Genomic DNA, 23,302 nt, shown 5'->3' with positions numbered 1-23,302 from the left:
ATATACATACAAATATATTATATGCACATATCTGTGACATGCACATATATTATTCAAGTATGTACAACACATATACATGTGGACACATCTATGTATACCTATATCTGTGACACAGATGTATGCATGCATGTATACATATATAAATATGTGAATTTAAGAATATATATGTGTAGGGGCAGTCAGGTAGTACAGCGAGTAAGAGCACCAGCTCCAGTGTCAGGATGACCTGGGAATCTAATCCCAGGCCCAGACACTTAGCACCCACCCAGAAACACCTGGCCATGTAACCTTGAGCAAGTTACTTAACCCCAATTGCTTAGGAGCAGCCAGGTGGCTCAGTGAGTAAGAGCACTGGCTGCAGTGTCAGGATGACCTGGGGATCAAATCTGATCTCAGATACTCAGCATCACACCCAGAAATAACTGGCCGTGTAACCTTGAGCAAGTTACTTAACCCCGATTGCTTAAAAAAAAAAAAAAGAATATATATGTGCATATACACATATGCATTCATGTTTGTGTGATTTTGGATTGTTTTCTATTATTTTGAATCAAGAGTAAAAGATGGATCTTTTTATGCCTTAGAGGTGTACTTAAATATTATTGGATCATAATAAGGAATATCAGATCATCTCCACCATTTGCTGTACTGTGATCACAGGAAGGAGATAATGTAACCCCTAGTGGGTCTGATGGGTTTTAAGATGCTATCAATAAAATGATATCATTCTCTTAACACAGTGTTTTAGTTTCCACACAACCCAGAAAGCCCATTTCTCCTGTCCACTCTTTCTGCTGTGCTTTGCAAACTAGCATATAAAAGTTTTTGCATCATGCTTGAAGATTAGATTTTGCCTCAGGCTCTCTGCATGAACTACCATCTTCTTTATGCCGGTTCTCTTCAGCTGCACAAATGTTCACAGTGCCTTAGGCACAAAAATAGCAAGCTAGGTTTAGGAAAGGAAGAACTTAGACCTTTGAAGGAGTGCAGTGGGGTGAAAAATGAAGAAAAGTACTAGAGAGTTGGGACCACATAGCCTCTGATATATCAGGAAGCTACTCAGGCAGAGGGATGTCAGCTAGCTCACAAAGTAGAAGGGAAACATAGGTGAAGTGTTCTCTACATAATTGGTATGGATGTCTTTCTAGACTTATAATATTGGCAAGAAATTAGAAGGAAAGAAATAAACTAGCACAGTGCTCATAGAATTTCTATCTCCATTATGTTGTCTTTCTATAATTCCTTGTCCTTCATCTCTTTTCAAGCTCTCTAGCAAATTTCTTAGGAAGCATCATGTAGTGGTAAAAAGAATGCTGACATCAGAGGACATGGGTTCCAAATATATGTATTTTGTGTATATGTATATGTGCCATTTATTACTTGCATTATCAATGTGACCTTAGAGAAGCCACATAACCTTTATATAACTCAGTTTCCTCATTTAGAACATTATGGAGATAAAGCTTGGTAACCTCTGAAGTCCTTTCTAGCTTTGTCTATGAACCTATTATCTGGAATATAGTTTTCCTTCAGTTTTCTTATTTCATGCATCACTGTCATACTCATATCTCTTTTTCTCTTCCATCCTTGTCTATCTCCTTGTCTTTCTAATGCCTTTATAGAGGACTAAGATCCCTGACATCTTTTAATAGCATTTTCAATATCTTTTAATATCTCTTAAATTATATCCATTAGAAGACTTTGTGGCAAGTGGAATGATCTCTCAACACTGGAAAGGATGCCTGTCCTCTATCAGCAGGCTGGAGTAGAGGACCTCTAAGATCCTTTCTAACACCAAATATACCTCTGCATCTCAGATAACGCTTCTCCATGTTATTTTTAATGATATATTTTCACAATGCTTTCCTGTTACTCTATGATTCTTGCCCAAAGAAGGCCCCAGGCTCCAACATGAGTCCTATTTTGCTGTGTGATGTTACTTCGAATATGAGGGAATCCTTTTTCATTCCAGCATTGTCTTTAACTCTGCTGGTTTTGCTGTGTGTTTCAAGAGAAACAACTTTTTAATTAAAAAAAAATGTCAGATGAGATTACCAAGTTTTCCTATTTAAAAGGCATTGTTGTCAGCTCCTATGAAAGCCCTTTTTTTTCTTTCCTTTTCTTTCTCTGAGAGCTTTGAGTTCTGCAGCATCCCTCTGTGTCAATGACTGGATAAGAAAGATGTTTCTGTGCCTGCTTCTATTGTTTGTGACTGCCATAGTAAAACAATCCATGCCAATGGCCCAGCCTGCTGGGTTGCTGCTGATAAGACCTTCCTTTCCTTGTGCATGGCATCTTGTTTAGATGGGATAGCAATGGCTCTATTATGCCTTGGGGAGTAACTAGAATGTCATTTTGGTTGGATCTCAGCCAGAATGCAACCCTGTTGAATAGGACCCTTGATCACATAACCTCATACTATATACAATACAGATTACTATAGGCAATCTTTTCTAAGCATTTTGTCAAAAAATATTAAGATAATAAAGCTATATAGTTAATATTATTCTTCAATCCTGACCATTTCAGATTTTGTTTTAGCATTTTATATAAAGTAGGGTCGAACTCAGTTCCACATTGAGATGGAAGATTTCAAGTCAGATGGGTACTTTCAGAGAGAAACTTGGCTATTTGTTAGGTAAGGTCTCGCTAGAACTCCATAAAAAAATTTTGAGGGGTAAAGGAGAAAACCATATGAATGTTTCTAGCTTCATGAAATAGCTCATTGGTGGTTTCCCTATGCACAAAAATTTTATTTATGCTCAAAATCCTATCTGACAATTGAAGGGGTAAAAGAATCTGCAATAATTATCTGCAACAAGTGAACTCAAAATCCAGTGGTTGATAAAGCCTCAAACTTAAATAATCTAGGAAAAACTCCTTGTTTGAAAAAAAAATTGCTTGGAAAACTGGAAAGCAATTTGACAGAAATCACTTTAAGACCAACATTTTATACCATGCCCCACAATAAACTTATAATATTAAAGATTATAATATTTAAAAGTTAAACCAAATAAGATCTTTTTCACAGCTATGGCTAAAGACTATTTCTTAACCAAACAACAGATAAATTCAAGGAAAAAATAAAATGCATAAAGTTTTTGCATAGACAAAATTAAAGTAACTAGGATACTGTAAGAAGGGAGGTTATAAAGAAGGAAACAAGGTCTTTGTATCAAACATCTCTGATAAAATCTGCTAATAAAAATATATAGAAAACTACCAAAAGCCACTTCCCAATAGATACATGGTTTAAAAGAATGAAATATCCTTAAAAGAATTGCAAACTGTTAATAACATATTTTTTCCCACAAATTCCTGATAATAAGAGAAATGAAATAATGCCAAGGATTCACCTCATACCCAGAATACTAGTAAATATGGAAGAAAGATAGGACTCTTCAAAATTGGCCAAATTAATTCATTATTGGATGAGCCAAACAATTCTGAAAACAAATTTAGAATTATGAAAAAATGTAAATAAAATATCTGTACCCAGAGATGCCACAGTTATTGTTACCAAGAAGGTTATTTACAAAATTAATGGCCTAATGCATATAAAACAATACTCTTAAAAGCACTCTTGGAAATGGCAAAGAACTAGAAATAAGTAGATACTTATTAGTTGGGAAATTGTGAAAAGAAGTCCAAGTGCATGAATGTAATGGAATAATACTATACTGTAGGAAATGAACTTGCAGAAACACAGGAAGAGAATTGATGCAGGGTGAATTAAAGCAGAACCAGAAAAAATAATACAATTAATGATTGCAACAATTCAAATAGGAATAGCAAGAACAAAATTATATAACTTAAATGCTATGGAACAGTAATGGATAAGTGTGACTCAAAATCTGTGAAGAGGAACCTCCCAATGCTCCTTTACACAAAGGGACTATGAGAGTAGATGAGTCTATATAATATTAGATTTCTTTAGTATGTTAATTTTGTTGAACTGCTTTGATTTTCCTAATTCTAATTCTTTGTAATAAATTTTGACTCTTTCAGATCAATAAGGTAGTAACACATGAAGAAATATGGGGGATATGAAAACACAAGGCATCTTTTATTTTAAAAAGAAATAAATGTCTTAAGAATAGTATTATCATTACAAATTCTATTGATCCTGGGTATCACTGTATGCTTTGAAAGACTTCAAATAATGCCACAATGAATGTACATGAGGAAGCTCTGACCACCCAGTTTTATATTCAGTATTCAAGTAGAATTCCCTTGCTAAGACTCATCACAGAATTCCTAGGGACCCCTGGGTTCTTGCCAGTGGAACAAAACCTCTGACATCCAAGAAGTTAAGAAGGCTTTGGATACAGGCCTGGGGAAGTATTTCCCAGTCAGTCAGTCAATGTTCATTTATTAAGTGCTTCCTATGTGCCAGACACTGTCTTAAGCGCTTGTAAAGTCAAACACGAGCAACTCTCCCAAGGACTGCTGCTGTGAATAACTTTAAGGTTCTGATTACATAGTGTAATGAACTCACTATTTATTCAACAATAAACTAAACCATAACATTCACAACAACATAACATAACAACTTATTACTAAGGAAGCCACATAGTCTTAAACAAAAGATATCATTCAGTGAGTCACAATCTCTTCAATCAATATGAAGTACCCATCTTAGTCTTCTTTTATCTTGATTGGAGGCTGGCTTCCAATCATCCTTAACTCATTCATCCTTAAGAAGTAATCATCCTTAAGGCGTAGTGGAAAATACAAAGGACACAGTAAGTCACAATTTCATCATTCAGCACTAAGTACCCCAGTAAAAGTCCTTTCATCTTGACTAGAGGCTGACTTCCAGACTCCATGGTTCCTCTTCCCCAGTCCCATTCTGATGGGGCAAGGCAACCCTTAAAAGGAAGCAGAAGGAGGTACATGGGGCATGATGGATAAATCTGGAGTTCAACCTAGTGAGCAATGAAGAAATGGTTGGCCTAGGAGATTATGGGTAAAACCATATTTAAAGAGTAAAAATTATATGAATGTATCAACATATGTAGAAAAACCTTTTGATAAAAGATAGCACCTGCTCCACTTGAAGGCATAGGAATAGAGTATTAAAATGTTAAGCAGCATCTTATCTAAGACTAAGAGCAAGTCTTATCTGTAATGAAGATAAAGTAGACTATATCCTTATAAAATCGAGGTGAAACAAGAATGACAGTTGTTACCACTATTACTCAACATCATATTATAAATTCTAATAAAACAAGAAAACAAGAAAAACATGTGGATGAATCAAAATAGGCAATGAAAAAATAAAAATTATCACTTTTTGCAGGAGATATGATTGTATACTTAGAGAACCCTAGAGAATTAGCTAAAAAAATAACATCTTTAACAAAGTTGCAAGATATAAAATAAGCCCACATAAATCATCAGTATTTCTGTATATTACCTTTAAAATTCAGCAGGAAGAAATAGAAAGAAAAAATCAATTTAAAATAAATGCTGACAATATAAAATACTTAGGAGTCTATTTGCCAAGTCAAACTCATGGACTACATGAACTTAATTATGAAACATTTTTCACACAAATAAAGACAGATATAAATAATTAGAAAAATATTAATTGCTGAAGAGTAGGTCAAGCCAATATAATAAAGATGACACTTCTACCTAAGTTAATTGATTTATTCAAAATCATCCTAATCAAACTACTGATAAATTATCTTATAGGACTAGGAAAAAAATCAAATTCATCCAGAATAACAAAAGGTCAAGAGCATAAAGGTAAAAAATGTGAAGGAAGCAAAACCAGATTTAAAACTACATTACACACAGTTATAATGAAAACAATCTGCTTTTGGCTAAGAAAGAGAGTGGTAGATCAATGGAATACAATGCACAGTAGTAAATGACCATATCATCTAGTGTTTGATAAACCCAAAGATCAAACTTTGGGACACAAAACTCACCATGTAAGAGAAAAAATTGCTGGGAAAGCTAGAAAGAAGTTTGGCAGATACTAGGTATGGATCAACATCTCATACTACATACCACCCCACAACTATCTAACATGAAAGAGAAGGAAAATGACAAATGCTGGAGGGGATGTTTAAAAAAATGAGACACTAATGCACTGTTGGAGTTTTGAACTGGTTCAACCATTCTGGACATCTCAACCCAAAAGGCTATAAAAGTGACCACTTTTGACTACCCTTTGACCAGCAATATTGCTAGCTGATCTATATCCCAAAGAGATCAAAGAAAAGGGAAACAAATCCATTTCTAAAATAGTATTTGAGGGGAGCCAATACACCTGATGCAGGAATCAGGTTGGTCCTAGATAAATTAGCTCTGGCTTTTCCCATGATGCTACTAGTCCATACTGTCCAGTCCTGGTTTTCGCATCTGTATGTGAGAACTTCCCTGATATCCTGAGATCCAGGGTTCTGCCCTGTTCTGGGATATTAGCCAGAAAGCATTAGCTCACTAATACATTTTAGATACTATTCTTATGGCTTGGAAATATCAAGGACATGATAACAGTCAAGGCCTACTTGACATCACTGTCTGGCATCTTGAAACTTAAAAAAGCAGTATTAAAAAGCCTCCATAAAAACCTTGCTTAAAGGGGTGGCCAGGTAGCACAGCAAGTAAGAGCACCAGCCCCAGTGTCGGGATGACCTGGGGATCGAATCCGGGCTCAGACACTTAGCACCCACCCAGAAACCCCTGGCTGTGTAACCTTGAGCAAGTTACTTAACCCCAATTGCTTAAAACAAAAAACAAACAAAAAAAACCTTGCTTATGGTATCAATACATGGATTGCATTGATGATCTTGCCTGAACCACGATTATTTTCTGCACTTCCACGGTCCAGTGTGTCATTTAAGAGTTGACATAAGAAACCACTTAGAGTGAGCTCTACACTATTTATAGCAGCTTTGTTATGGAAATTGGACATTATGGGTAGTCCATCAATTGGGGAATGGTTAAACAAGTTGAGGTATTTGTTTATGATGGAATACTATAGTGCTGTAAGAAATGATGAGCAGTTCTTTTTGTGGTGGCTAATAATTGGAAATCAAGGAGATGCCCATAAATTGGGGAATGGCTAAACAAGTTGTGGTATATGAATGTAATGGAATACTATTGTGCTAGCAGATGGACTTCGTAATAACCTAGACAGACTTATATAAACTGATGCTGAGTGAAGAAAGCACAACCAGTAGAACTTTGTATATAATTACAGGCACATTGTATATGTGATGACTGACTTTGATAGACTGGGCTCCTCTCAGAAATACAATGTTGGAAGACAACTGCAAAAGACTCATGATGGAAAGGGATATTCACATTCAGAGAAAGAACCATGGACTGAATGCAGATTCAAACAAACTACTGCTCTCTCTCTTTTGTGTTTTGTTTTGTCTTTTATTTCTCATTGTTCTCGCCATTGGCTATAATCCTTCTTTACAACTTGACTAATGTTTAATATGAAGGTATCTGTGAAACCTATATTTGATTGCATGCCACCATGGCAGGAAGGGAGAAAGAGAAGAAGGGAGAGAAAATTTGAAACAAAAGGGATTGTGGAACTGAATGTTGTTAACTAAAAGTAAATAAATAAAAATGATGAACAGAATGGTTTCAGAGGAGAAACCCAGAAGTCTTAAATGAATTGAAGAAAAGTGAAGTGAGCAGAACCAGAACATCGTACATAGTAGCAGCAATATTATAACAATAATAAACTGTGAAAGTCTTATCTACTCTAGTCATGACAATGATCCAAGATTATTACCATTAACCCAGGATAAAAAATGCTATCTAGCACCATAGAGAAAACACATGAACACTGAGTGCAGATTGAGGCATACTTTTTTCATTTCATTGTTCTTCCCCCCCTTGTATTTTCTTTTGCAATATGGCTCATATGAAAATATTTTTTGCATGACTCCACATGCATAATCAATATTATATTACTCGCCTTTCAAGGTGGGAATGAAGAGTCAGTGGCAGGGAGAAAATTTGGAACTGAAAAAAAAATTAAATAATGTTAAAATATTTTATAATATCATTGGGAGATATTTAATGAAATAAATAAAAATGTATTAAATAAATAATTGTTGAATAGTTTTCCTTCTTCCATTCCCCTCCAAAAAAAGATTTATCCTTTTTGAAGGTGTGTCTACACAGGAATAGCGTATTTTAGAGGAATGAATTCTAAGACTGAAGTAATTTTCTAAGATTAAGTATTTCTGGAACACAGTTATTATATTATATAGTAATAATATATTAAAGTAATCATATATGGGTAATATATATCATATATAAAATCTTATATGTGCATTAGACAAAAACATTAAATACAAAGACATATCTTCTATCAAATCTCCTAAGAACAAAGGTACTTCATAAAGATGTACAAATTTATATAAAAATATACATTCGTGAATGTTTCTTAGCCATATATGAACAAAAATTTCAGTGTACAACTTCAGTTTACATTCAGCTATAGGTAAGCAGGACTGACTCTCATCCTCAGTTTATCTTCAGTTCCTGAGTGTGCTTTTCTTTGATTGAGTATTTGGCTTCATTCCTCATTCCAGGTTCCCAGTACCTTGCTGTATACACCTCCCCTTTCCCTCTAATCAAAGCGAAATAAGGTTTGACGTCAGGCTTTTATGTTTCTTAATTGATGAACTGATTATAAGCAAGCTAGACCTAATTTTGATGTGCTACCTCAACCAGGTATTTGCCACTTAAGAATTTTATCTATAATTAAAGAATGAGAGGTTTTTTTTTGTGCAGTGAAAATAATTTAAAGCATTATAAAGTCCAGTGGAGATTATACACATACATATGTATATATATATATATATATGTATGCATACAAATGTGTGTGCACACTGTGTTTGTGTGCATATATATACACAAATAAAGACAAGCAAGTATATATATACATGTATGTGTACATATGTGTGTATGTCTGTTTATATATGTGTGGGGTAAATATGAAGTTACACATTTGTAGCTGCATACCACTCGAAGCTCCTTCTGTCTTGGGGCAGGCAAACAATGGGATGTAATTTTGTATTTGGCCATCAGTGACATGGTATTAATGGTGAAAAAAATGACCTTAAAGTTTCCAAGATACTTTACATATATTACTTATTTGATTTTCAAAACCACCCTGTCTGTAAGTGTTATAGTGTTATTCGATGCTCTAGGCTTATTTCAAGCAAATTCCTGGGGACAGAGGAACATATTTCCTTGTCATAACTTTTTTTGAACTAGACTACTTCCCACCAGAAAATGGTCAGTAAGAGACTTTTTGTTCTGGGTCTGAGGTGCTAATTTTCAGACTAGAGAAGTAATCACTTTCCTGTCTATTTCCCACCATTTAGTAGCAAATGTTCTCTACCACCAGAACCAAAGACAAATGAAAAGAGACCATAGGAACAAAACCTGCATATCCCAATGAAATTTACTGAAATATACTGGGTATAATTGATGAGGGATCATGTGAAGAGGAAGGGAAAGAGCTAAGATCACAGCAGCTCTGGTTCACTGGAATGCTTCTAAATAAATGAAGTTCTTGGCTTGACATATAGATTGAATCTCATCAAAGGTTGATGACCACAAATGCATTATCACCATTAGACTGGCTCATGGATCTGGAAATACCAGAAATGCAACAAATGTAATTTGCCCTTACACAGAGACAAAGTCCCACTGTGGATGTACATTGGTGATGCCTCATATATTTCCAGCATTTTTTTTAGATATATGGCAGTGATTAAGGCAGCTAAACATCACAATGGATAGAGTCCCAGCCTCGAATCAGGAAAACCTGAGTTCAGATCTGACCTCAGATATTTACTAGCTGGGCGACCCAGGATAAATCACCTAACTCAGTTTACCTCAGTTTCTTCATCTGTAAAATGAACAGGAGAGGGAAATGGCAAATGACTTCATTATCTTTGCAAAGAAAAACTGAAAAGGGGGTCATGAAAAGTCTAAATGAATGAAACAACTAAACAATAACAGCAATAAAGTTGCATAACACTAGTTACTACAGAATGCTTTTTTCTACTCAGGCCTTTAGTTTGGGGTCTGTGAGATCCTTTTATCTTTATATTTCCCAAGGTTCAGTGCCATCAAATGACTTCCTTTCTGCCCAATTGGTTTTTAATTTTAAGGTATAACTCTTAGAGACATAGATGGTCCAACTCATAAACTTATAAAGAAAAGCCGTAGGAGAACAATGTTCTTTTATGTGGAAGGAAAGAGACAGAAAAATCTCTAACAATATAGTATGTGTATTCTTTATTTGGGTGGGTGGGTTTACATAATGTGGATATATTATTTTATTGATGTAGGGAAGTTCCTGGGGAGCAAATCCCAACTACTGATAAAATTAACAATTCTGCAATTAAATTTTAAGTTTTCTGGAGTAGTAAGAGTTTAAGTGGGTGGGGTGATTACAAAGATAATATACATCAAATAAAGGATTCTTTAAATTTCTCTTAATATAATATATACATCAAGATATATAAAATGTATTTTATGTATTATATTTCAAATATATTAATATATTATGTGTTATATATAAAATATATTCAATATGTCAAATATATAAATGTATAATATACATTTTATATGTAATATATTATATTCAGCATATATATATATATATATATATATAAGCTCTTAAATTTATTGATTACAAAGATAACATGTCAAAGCTTTTTAACCCAGGCCTTCTTATCTCTGAGACCAGCTCTCTATGGCTCTGGTCATTATGCTGTATTGCCTCCCATAGGAACCTTTAGACTAAAATAGGGATCTCTGTCTTTATGTCTCTATACAGAAGCAGTTAGGACTTGGAATCATGGAAACCTGAGTCCAATTCCTACCTTAAACATTTATTAGTTGATCCTGGGCAAGGCATTTTTCTCAACCTCAGTTTCCTCATCTGTTAAATGGAAATGGCACCTACCTCACAAGGCTATTGAAGAAAATCAATTGAGAAAAAAAAATGTGTATATATAAAACTTTGCAAACCTTAAAACACTATGTAAATATTAACTAGTAGTAATAGAAAAAGGAGGAGGAAAAGGAAGTGTGCCAAATAATCAATATAAGTTCAAACAGTTCTATTTTTTTCCAGCAAGGATTCCTTTATACAGTTGATTAGAAAGCAGGCAGCAATTGCAAGCAAACTACTACAAGTATCTTTTCTTAGCATAAGAGCAAAGAAGGCAAAACAGAGATAATAGAAGCCATTGAACAAGGTTTACAACCTTATTCCCATTCTGAGTTTTTATGTATAAAGATGACTTGCAAGATGATATGAGTTTTTTGTTAACACAGAAAACTTACATGTAACTGGTGAGGATGACATTCTCTCTAGTAGAGTTTAAGAAATGGAAAGACTCTGACACAAAACAAGAATAGGTTTCCTGGTACCAGGAATTCCAGAAGATGAATATCAGTGGGTTGGAGGGTATAGGTTTCATTTCTGATAAAGACATGGAGGTGGGATATTGAGTGTCTTGGTGTTATATTTGAGAATTAGTAAGAATTCCATTGAAAGGCAATATGCATGTATTGCTCTAGACTTTTCTAGCTATAGGTATGCATATATGCACACATGTATAAAATATGTATGTATATACAGTTGATTAGCTATCAGGCAGCAATTGCACGTAAACCATTACAAGTATCTTTTCTCAGCACAAGAGCAAAGAAGGCAAAACAGAGATAATAAGAGTTAGTGAACAAAAGGTTTAAAACCTTATTCCCATTCTGAGTTTTTATGCATAAAGGTGGCTTACAAGATGAGATGAGTTTATGTGTATATATTCTAACAATAAACAGCCTTAACTTTTCTTTTGCACATTCAAAAAGGATGGCACTTTTAGATGCAATATCCTAAATTAATAAATATATCACTGTATAAATCTAGGGATGAATCAAAACAGCTACAAACTACTTGATCAAAAATCTCCCTTAATGTCTAGATGGTGTAGCGAATAGAGTGCAGGCGCTGGAGGCAGGAGGACCTGAGTACAAATCCGCACTGAGACTTAACACTTACTACCTGTATGACCTTGGGCAAGTCACTTAACCCCAATTGCCCTGCTTTCCTCCCTCCAAAAAGGAAAAAAAATGCTTCATTAAATACTATTTTTTCCTCTAGATCCTTCTTTTGATGCTCTCCCCTCCTATTCTGGCCCAAGCTTGACTCAGGTCAATTCTTTGGCAACTTAGATTTAATATTGGTAGAGAATGAGATATTAATTGATCATTAAAAAGTTAAGGCACATTCAGGAAATATAGGGTTAATGAGGCATATTCAGCAAGTATAGCATTAAGGAACCTCCAGTAAATTGAAATGAGCAAAACACCCTTGCATCAATTGGCCCATTGTCATTCACTAGTGAAGCATCAGAAAGTGCTTGAAACTCCTCATAGCTATATTGTACTCCTGCAGCCAGGACATTCTATCAATAGTGTAAGCCCTAAGTCTGTTGAGCCAGCCAAGTTTTGAGGATGGTTATAATAACTTTTTAAGGCAAACAAATCTAACCTGAATGGGGACATGGGTTAAGATATTGTTCCCATTACTCTTGTCTATTCTGCATAATCATATATATTATACTGTTTCTCTTTTCTTTTACCTAATCCTCTTCCTTTTGTTAATCAAAGATACCCAGAAATATATTTAATATTTTCTCGAACAAGATATATTTTTACACCATGAGTCCTCTCTCTTTCTTAGCAGACATTACGCACTCTCCTCACCCCCTGCCTCAAAAGTGAAATACCTGCCTTCAGAGGTATTTGGTTTTTCTTTAATGAAGGTTGTCAGGATGACCATTTCTTAGGAATGTTGTAGCAGGGGGTTTTATGCAGGTATGGATCAGATTAAACGACCTCTGAGTTCCTACCTCTAAAATTCTATGATTATGAGATTCTGACAGAGTAGACATGTAGGGTTAGGGAGAGAATGATCAAGAATGACACTGAAGTTGCAAAATTAAGAGACTGGAATTATGGTGGTCCTTTTGAGAGAAATAGAGAAGTTAAGCAGTGATAGTTTTGGGGTGGGGGAATATAATAAATTCTGTTTTGGATATGCAAAATTTGAACTACCTATAGAACATTCAATTCAAAATATCCAATTGGCAACTGGTGATGTGAGGAATAGATTTCAGGAGAGAGATTAGGGCTGTATCTATAAATCAAGGAATAATCTTCTACATAATTGAACATAGCAGAGTTGATAAGGTTACCAAGAGAGATAGTATAAAAAGAAAGAGAAGAGGATAATAATCATTCAATCCCTTCAAATCTTTGAAGCAACACTTGCGAAAGGACTCACCTAAACTCAAAAATCATAAGCTAAAACAAACATATACGAATCCGAAAATTAGGAGGAGGAAAGGATGGCTGATATCTCCCTTATTTTTCCTGTTTGCTTCAAAGCAGGTCTTTTATTTGGCATTTCATTACAGAGAGGCTAGGCTTCATTCCCAGGTTCAGCATCCTGGGAATGTGGAAATGTTGCTCTTCAGCCTGTGTTGCTATGTTATTCCTTTGCCTCCTGCTTCTCCATCTAGATCATCTTCCCCAAACCCAGTGTTTCCAAAATATTTATTGAGGGACCGATGTCACATCTAGGCATAACTTTCAAATTGTGAAAACACAAGGCAAAGCAAAACAAACAAACAAACAAAAAATCCCTTTACTACCAAAGGTCCTTATCAATAAACTTGAAACAATATAGAGTTTCTGTGTCCTTCTTCTATTCTCCCCAAATTCTTCCTTTCTCATTTATTCCTGGATATGAATACTGAGCTTCCAAGTTTTACCACAATAAGACTGTGAAAACCGAGGGGTATTCTATTGATCCATTCTAGAAAATCTAAATATTTTTGATTGCATGTCAGAGAGATAGAGCATTTATTATTGGTCTGTAATGCTCCAGACATTGGTAAGTGCTACCAATAAAAATAAAAGCAAGCAATACAATCTCTGTTCCTAAGTAGTTACATTCTCATAGAGAACTACAATATGTAAAGAAAAATGGAAGAGGCCATAATTAGTACACATATAAAATGGCTAGAGATATCCAAGAAGTACTGTGAAACTCTGGAATTAAGCAAGATGGGGCCTAAGCTGGCCTGTCAAAGGTCAGTGTGGAGTCCAGTTTTCTGGTGGGGAGAGAATAGAGATGATCACCATGGTGGCATTGAGTGGAGACAGTGGGTGGATTGGCTTGAGATGTTCAGGGAGTGATAGCTTAAATTGTGAAACATAATCTTACATTTCTCCAGGTGCCTAAGTCCTGTTCTCTGGTAGAAGGGTAAAGAAACAGTTATGTTAGTTTCAGAGTATACTTATGTTAATGTGCTGTTCTGAAACATCAGGAGTTGGAGTGGGTTTGAGGGAATATAAGAGAAGAGAATTAGGTTGTAGAGGAGGGATAATGGTAAGTAAGATTCAAGTTTTGGTGACCTAGTTTTGGCAGGAACAGTTAAGCTCTAGGGAAAATGTTGCACACTGCTTCTTGGAATGTCTGAGAGTACTGGTGTTTACCTATTAATCATCTACTTAGAAGAGGAGGCTTATTCTTTGGCAGATGTTTACTGAAAAATTGTGAAAAGGTTTAAGTGGTTATATGTATTACATAACATTTGATTCCATCTAAACTGCTGTATTCTTGGATAATCTCCTAGAAAAAAAAACAACTCTGTCTCCCTGGGTGCAATTTAGACTATTTAAAATTTGTACTATTAATTAAACAGTAACTTTTCCCCTATAGTAAAGCTAATGAATCTTTGAAATATGAAAATCACTGTGTAACAAAATGATTTATTATAATAACATTTGTAAACCCAGATAAACTCAATCCTATTTTCTTTTCCATAATGATGGGATGGGAAATATGTGTGTTTAAATACTTGTGGGAAAAACTGGTAGCAGATTTCTTTTTTCTTATGTGTGTGTAAAATATGTATTATATATACACACACATATATACATATATATATGTAATTTTCAGCAGTTAAAAGGAAAAACAATTTTAATATTCTTTTTTATAAAGTTTTGAATTCCAAAATTCTATCCTACCCTTCCTGCCCTCCTTGCTTCCTGAAACAGTCAGCAAACAGATAGAGGTTGTACATTTGTAATCATATAAAACATTTCCATGTTTATCATTTTGTGGAATAAACCTGAATAAAACAAGAAATAAAGAAAGAGAACAGCAGGGAGGGAGGGGGTAAGGGAGGGAGGGAGAGAGAGAAAAAGAGAGAGACAGAGAGAGAGAGAGAGACAGAGAGAGAGAGAGACAGAGAGACAGAGAGAGACAGAGACAGAGACAGAGAGACAGAGAGAGAGACACAGAGAGAGAGAGAGAGAGACAGAGAGAGACAGAGAGAGACACACAGAGAGAGAGAGAGAGAGAGAGAGAGAGAGAGAGAGAGAGAGAGAGAGAGAGAGAGAGAGGAAATAAGTAAATAAGAAAGAAAAAGTATGCATTGATCTGTATTCAGATGCCATCAGTTTTTTCTCTGGTGGTGGATATTATTTTTCATCATGAGTTCTTTAATATTATCTTGCATTATCATATTGTTGAGAATAGCTAAGTCATCCACAGTTGTTGATTGTACAATATTGCTCCTATTGGATATGATGATGATGATGATGATGATGATGACAATGAAATACTCTCCTTGTTCTGCTCACTTCTAATCAGTTTATGCAAGTCTTTTCAAGGTTTTTCTGAAATCACCCTGCTTGTCATTTTTTGTAGCACAGTAATATTCTCTCATAATCATATACCACAACTTGTTCAGCCATTCCCCAGTTGATGGGCATTGCCTCAATTTCCAATTCTTTACTACCACTAAAATAACTGCTATAATATTTTTATACAAATGGGTTCCCCACCACACTTTTTTGATCTCTTTGGCATAAATATCTAATATTAGTATTGGTAGATCAAAAGGTATGCATAGCTTTATAATCCTTTGGGCATAGTTCTGAATTGCTCTTCAGATTGATTGAGTCACAAATTCCACAAACAGTACAGTAGTGTCCCAATTTTCCCAATTCCCTCCAAAATTTATCATTTTCCTTTTCCATCATGTTAGCCAATCTCATAGGTGTGAGGTGGTACCTGTAAAGCCAATCATGGCAGCTCTCCTGAGGACTGCTGCTGTGAATAACTTTGAGGATCTAATTGCATAGTATAATGAACTCTCTCTTTATTCAGCAATAAACTAAAGCATAATGTTCATGACAATTTTACATAACAATTTATTACTAAGGTGGCCACATAGTTTTAAACAAAACACATTATTCAGAATATATTATAGTCATCTTTAAGGAGTATCAGAAAATACAAACACCATCTACCCCTAAGTCATAGTAAGTTACAATTTCTTCAGTCAATACAGAGTACCCAAGTAAAGTCCTCTTTCATCTTCACTAGAGACTGGTTTCCAATCATCCTTAAGCCAATCATCCTCAAGGGGTAGCAGAAAGTACAAACGCCATTCATCCCTAGGTCACAGTAATTTACAAATCTCATCAGTCAATAAGTCAATACAGACTATCCAGAGTAAAGTCCTCTTTTATCTTGATTTAAGGCTGGCTTCCAAACTCCATGGTTCCTCCTTCATGGTTTGACTGCTCCTGACTCTTGCCTGAATTCACATATAGGCAGCTCTCTGCTTCTGTTTCAAGGGGACTGCTCCACTCCAAACTCTTCACAGTTTCTGTTTCTGGGAAAACAAAACTTAACAGGGCTACAACAATATTTACACAGTTTACCAGTTCTATCATCCCAGTTCACTGTCTATCTGAGAAATCAATACAGAAAAACAGAGGGTGCTTCTGTCTGAGGCATCAACACAGCATAATAGACAGGGTTTCTGAATGAGAAAGTAACATAAATCAACATACAGAGTGCCAACATCACAAATATTCTCTCTCAGTTCTGCCCACTCCCAGCTCTGCTTGTGCTCTTATATGCTCCTTCCTGTTTCACCCTTTTGGCAAGCTCCTCCTACCATGGTCTCCCATGTGATTACATTCAGCCCATTAAGGGGTAGGGGAGATCTTCAAACTCCCTTAGGCCTATTAAGGGCAATTCGATGTACACTGTTTCCAATCAAAGACTCTTGATACAAAGGTAAGGTTCAAAGGCACTTGATTAGCCAAAACTCAGTCCAGAAAAACAGCAAAAAAAAATCTATTTTGTTTGCCATTATAATACTTGGGAGTTGTTTTGAATGGCATTTCATTAGTCAAAAATGATTTAGAATTTTAGAGCCTTTTTATTTGACTATAGGTAACTTTAATTGTTTTATCTGAAAATTGCCTATCCATATCTTTTGCAGGTCTATTTTTCTGTGTCTTTACCAAGCATGGTGGGACAAAGCCCAGTAAAACAGGTATTCTATTTTTTTCACATTATATTTGAAAGTCCTCTAATAATACTGAACCATTTAAGAACCTATAATTTTAAATCTAATAATTTGACTTTTCCACACAACAAAGATTTAAAATCTATCCCTGCCCATTGAAATCTCCCCTGTCATATAAGCCCAAACTTAAATTTTAGTTATTTCATGAAATATTTTATTATTAAGCAACTCCAAATTGAAAATTGTCTTTCCCTCTTGAGTTCTTAAGGGATTAAGTAACTCTTTCATGCAGTTATTCAGAAAAATAGCATTGCATAATGGATAGTGTTAGACCTGGAGTCAGAAAGTTGCAGGCTCAAATCCCACCTCAGACACTTTGTGACCTTGAACAACTCCTTTGATCTCTGGACCTCAGTTTATTCACCTGTAAATTGGATATCATAATAATACCTACCTAAGAAGGTTGTTGTGGAGGTCAAATGAGATGATTTATATAAAATGCTATTTGAATCTTATAGCAGTACAGAAATATCAGTTGTTTCTACTATGTAATATTATTTTTATTTATTCACAAGTTTCCTACCATGTTATAAGTTTGCTGAAGTCAAATGCCATGTGCCATATGTCTTTATATCTTCCTCAGCACTTAAAATGATATTGAATGAAAGAACAGATTCAATACGAATTCTACTGTCCACAAGGACATAGTGAGTATTAAGTATATTTCTAAAAATAATCAGAATCCATACATCATGAGAGAAAGCTCATCAACAACACTTAGAGGATAAGCCTAGCATGCCTAGAGTGATTCAGTGTAGGAAAACCAGGTAAAACTAGGTTAAAATGCATATCACCAACTTTCTTGAAGAGGAAAAAAAGAACTCCACACAGACACATAGAGTGTGAGGAGTATGTTTAACTTCTAAAGTGATCTCACACACTTATTTATGGTGAAAGTGAATGTGATACAGTGAATAGAGCATTCAATTAATATTTAAAATCGGAGGGTTATAATCCTCCCTTTGCTATTTGCTCCCTTTATGATACTGCGTAAGTTTCTTCTTTTTGATTGCCAATTTCCTACTCTCTATAGTAAGGTGATTAGTATGAATAATTTCAAAGTTTTAAAGTTAATTTTAGTGTGGATGTTATGACAGTTGATTGTATATATCTAAATTAGAATAATTTTTTTCACCAACTAATGTATGTCCCTCCTTTACCTTAATCTCTTCTAACTTATTTTTTTTCTTTTTGGAGGGGGGAAGGTAGGACAATTGGGGTTAAGTGACTTGCCCAAGGTCACATGGCTAGTGTTTGTGTGTGTGTGTGTGTGTGTGTGTGGTGGTTCTGAGACCAGATTTGAAATCAGGTCCTCTTGACTCCAGGGCCAGACCTCTATTCACTGCGCCACCTAGACACCCCCCTTAATCTCTTCTAAGGCATATAAAGTTCTCTACAATTTAGAACCTGCACGTGATGGCCTGATTCATCATACATAGCTACAGAGTTTTGTTTTTGTTTTTTTTTGCTATTGCACCTAAGAAATGGTAACATTAGATTCATTGGTCATAGTGGCATTATCAACAGTCTGTCTATATAGCTTAAAAAGATAGAAGATGATGGAACATTAATCAGCAATACACTAGGTAAAAATATAATTCTAACTTTTCAGAGTACCATTGGCAAGATCAGTAAAGAAAATGATACCTACAATACCTATCCACCAAAAGGTCACACTATAAGTATCAGGGCTAGATTCAAACTCTCATGTTTTCCAGACACCAGGTCCAGCACTCTATTTCACCACCCAGCTAACAAACAGAAAGAGAATTGGGTTTGAAGCCCAAAGATCCGACTTTAAATTTTCATTCTCCCATTAATTCCATGGGTGACTGAGCAAAATACTTCTCTCTGTGCCTCATTTAAATCATCTACACCAAGAAAAGGTTGAAGTGTATGATCTCCAACGTACCTTCTTTCTCTAAAATTCCATGAGACTGAAGAGGAATTTGATGGCTCCTCAGAAATCTATATATCACTATGCTCATTCTTAATTTGGACACCTTAGATGCCTGGGATGTGTGTGTGTGTGTATTTCTGGAGGGGAGTCTCAGACTTTTTAAAAGGAATTCACAAATCTTTATATGAGTCTATAAGTAAGCAAACATGCATTATGTATGCTGAACAAATATCAAGTCTTCTGTATTTATGGTGTGGGTATAGCTGAGGAGGAGGGTTCCTAGTACTTCATTGCCTATGATATCTGATGTCCAGAGAGCATTGTTCCCTGGGATATATTCCTTGTACTGCATTTCCCTCAAACCTGCATTTATGGCCTTAGACTGGTGACATCATCAAGTGAAGAGTCTGATTCTGAAAGGTGGCAGGCTTTACAAAGAACAGTTGGCTAAGGAAAGTGTGTGAGAAAAAAAGAGGTAGGCTATCATCAGGGCATGAAGGTCAGGAAGGGATTAGGTGAAGTCCTGGAATTCTAAGTGAATACTTATGACCGTGATGCCAAACCAAGAGGCTTAAGTATATTCAACTCTGTCTCAGGACTTCTGTACAACTCTGTGAGGCAGCTGGCAATGGACCCTAAACTTTTGCCACTGTGTCATGAGTGCTGAAAAACCATTCCCCCCCCAAAAAAAGAAATTTTCTTCTCCCCATATTAAAGAGGATTAATGGGAACTAGGAGAATTCAATTATAATCTCCTAGAACTTACAATGAGGTTGTATCTATCTTTGCATAACATCAGAGGAAGATTCTACTACTTGTGTATTTCTTTCAATTCATATAATTTTTTTTTGGAGGGGCAATTAGGGTTAAGTGACTTGCCTAAGGTCACACAACTAGTAATTATCAAGTGTCTGAGGATGATTTTTTAAAAAAGCAATTGGGGTTAAATAACTTGCTCAAAGTTACATGGCCAGATATTTCTGGGTGTGGTGCTGAGTATCTGAGCCTGGATTCGATCCCAGGTTATCCCGACTCTGGGGCAAGTAGTGCTCTTACTCACTGTGCTACCTGGCCTCCCCATGAGGCTGAATTTTAACTCAGGTTCTCCTAATTCCAGAGCTGGTAATCTATTCACTATGCCACCTAGCTGCCCCTGTAATTCATATCATTTTATTGTCCTGATTAAATGATTTTGCTTTTGAGTTTGTGACTTCCGTGACTATAGAATGTGTTGTACTGGTAATAGCTTTAGGCCATATTTTGCAAAATTGACTATCCACAGTGGTACATACTGAACGATGGGAAAGTAGCAAGGGGATCCAGAGAAACATATTTGTTATGTTTACACCTATAAATTATATACACATATATATCATGCATTATATATGGATGTAGATCATACTTTGCATATAATATATGCAGCAGAATTAATATTGCATACATTCATTTTATTTAGCACTATTTTAGATGCTAAATAGGCTATAAAGATATGTTAGACATGACTCTCTCCACTTAAAGAGCATATAAACTAGCAGGAAGGAGATAAGACACGTGTAACACAAATACAGTCAATCCTTGACACACTTCATTTAAGATTCTTCAAGGATTTGTATGATTTTATTAATAACCTTATTTTCACTTTCCTGTTGGCAACCATGAACATCCCCATGGCTATGCCCGAGGAAGAATCCCGCCTCCCCTGATGCCCATGTTGCCAGGATCCTGAATGTCCTGGCCAGTTCAGTGGAGCAGTGAGGTCTGACCCTCCTGTCTGGACTGCTGACAGCCATGCTGCGCTGAGCTGCCCCTGGTCAGGATTTCTGAGCTGGGACAGGGGGTGGGGATTCACCCAGAGGCATGTACTTTTCATCTGGCCAAAAGGAGATTAGAGATGGCTGGGTGTTACTTTGCCTTTTTTTACCTTGATGTTCTTCTGACATCTCTGCCCCAACCCCTCCCTGTTCTGTTCAGCAATTTCTCTGTTCTCCCCTGAATTTTATGGGTTATTTCATAGTTGCAGCATTAGGGAAAGTGCATATTATCAGAGTTAATGTTTTGTTATAAAAATTATATGAAGAAAATTGTATTTTTTGTAATCTCTAGCGAAAAATTATAGTTTTTGGTGGTTGCAGGAACCTTACCTCCTATTTCCCACAGGTTCAATGGATCAACATTCGATTTTTGACTTACCATTTTCTAGGAACATTATATCCCTGGGAAAGTTGAGGATTGACTGTATGCAACAACATATACAGATTAGCATATATATGTATGTAGATGTACATCTATAAATACACACGTATATGGAAATAGATATTTATATATGTATACATATATTTATATGTATATATTACCATCTATCAAATATAAGTAGATTGTGAACTAATGAAATGCAAATTCATTTAAAAGTGTGCCAAAATCATGGTGACTTTTTGTCTTTCCATCATGTGGGGGGCTAAGATACTTCTGGATATTTAGGATTAAACAAGTTAGAAAATAAATACGATCATAGTTTAGGGAAGGGAGCTAGGAAAAGAGCAAGATAAAAATATTGATGTAAGACTATTTGGCCTGACTTCTTAGGGTCAATGTAAGACACTGTCAATAAGTCAATGGTCAATAATCATAATTCATTAGCTAGATTAAGTGTTAAATAATAACAGTGACAATAGTAGCGGTAGCTCAAATAGACTTTTAAGGCTTGTAAAGCACTTTTCAAATATTATCTCATTTGATCCTCACAACAACCTTGCAATGCAGGTATTATTATTGTCCCCATTTTACAAATGAGGAAACTGAGGTAGACTAAGGTTAAGTGACTTTCAGTTTGACATATTATAAACGTCAAAGGCTAGATTCAAACTCTTAGATCTTTCTGACTCCAGGTCCAGGAATCCATCTGTCACACCTGGAAAGAGAATTGAAATTGAAGTCCAAAGATCTCATTTTGAATTTTAACACTCTCAGTGATTGCACGTGTGCCCTTGGACAAAATGCTGCTCTCTGGGCCTCATTTGAATCAACTATGAATCAAGAAGAGGTTGATCTCCAAGGTGACTTCCTTCTCTAAAATCACATGAAACTAAAAGGGAATTTACTGGCTCCTGAGAAATCTGTTTTGTTACACCATTGATTGATTATTAGACCTTGAAAATAATTTGGAGATTTTTCTTATACTCCTTTATATTACAGAGAAGGAAAAAGTCCTGAAGACATAAAATGACAAGAGCATACAGCTAGTAGGATCACAGTTGTGTCTAGAACCAAGGATGTTTGAATTCTAGACCTGTGTTTTTCCTCTATGGTGCAGGAACCCCAATTTATTAGACTCTGATTCCCCCATCTTGTAGGTGCAAGAGTTACAATATCTAAGGAAAGTTGAGAGGAAAGAAGGAAAGTTACAGATTTTGGATAAGATCAGAGAAGTTGATGAAAAGTTGGGTCAGGTGAAATGAATGCACCTTGTAAAAAGCCTGACATAGAACTCGTAAATTTGCATGGTATTAACAGTACAAACCACAGTGACACCCACATAGATTTGAAAAATAGCAATATTTATATGTACATGTTTATATGATGACAGATGAAGAGTTTAAATAAGTTAGACTTCAATCTGGAAAGATAAAAGCTCTGAGGGGATGTGATTAAAGTTATAAAATAATGAAGGATATGGATATCCTAAACACAGATTAGGAGCACTAGAATTACAGTGTGCCCACTGAAGCATGAAGGAGGGAGATTTCGGACAAGTAATGTTGTATTTTCCACAGCAGGTAATAAACTTGGTATCCTAAAAGGCTGCTCCACCTAAGAAGATAAAATGAATTCAAAAAGAGTTGAAATAAGATCACAATCAATTCATGATAGACAAATTATTAAGAGAAACTAAAAGGTGTTTTAGAAAATAACCCTAATTTGTCACCTTGCATAG

Source organism: Petaurus breviceps, unplaced genomic scaffold, assembly GCF_028583685.1.
Source record: "Petaurus breviceps papuanus isolate PSGF00001 unplaced genomic scaffold, PetGlider_PUasm1.0 90792, whole genome shotgun sequence".
Taxonomy (NCBI): domain Eukaryota; kingdom Metazoa; phylum Chordata; class Mammalia; order Diprotodontia; family Petauridae; genus Petaurus; species Petaurus breviceps.
The sequence above is the reverse complement of the archived record's forward strand: the minus strand, read 5'-3'. Positions refer to the sequence as shown.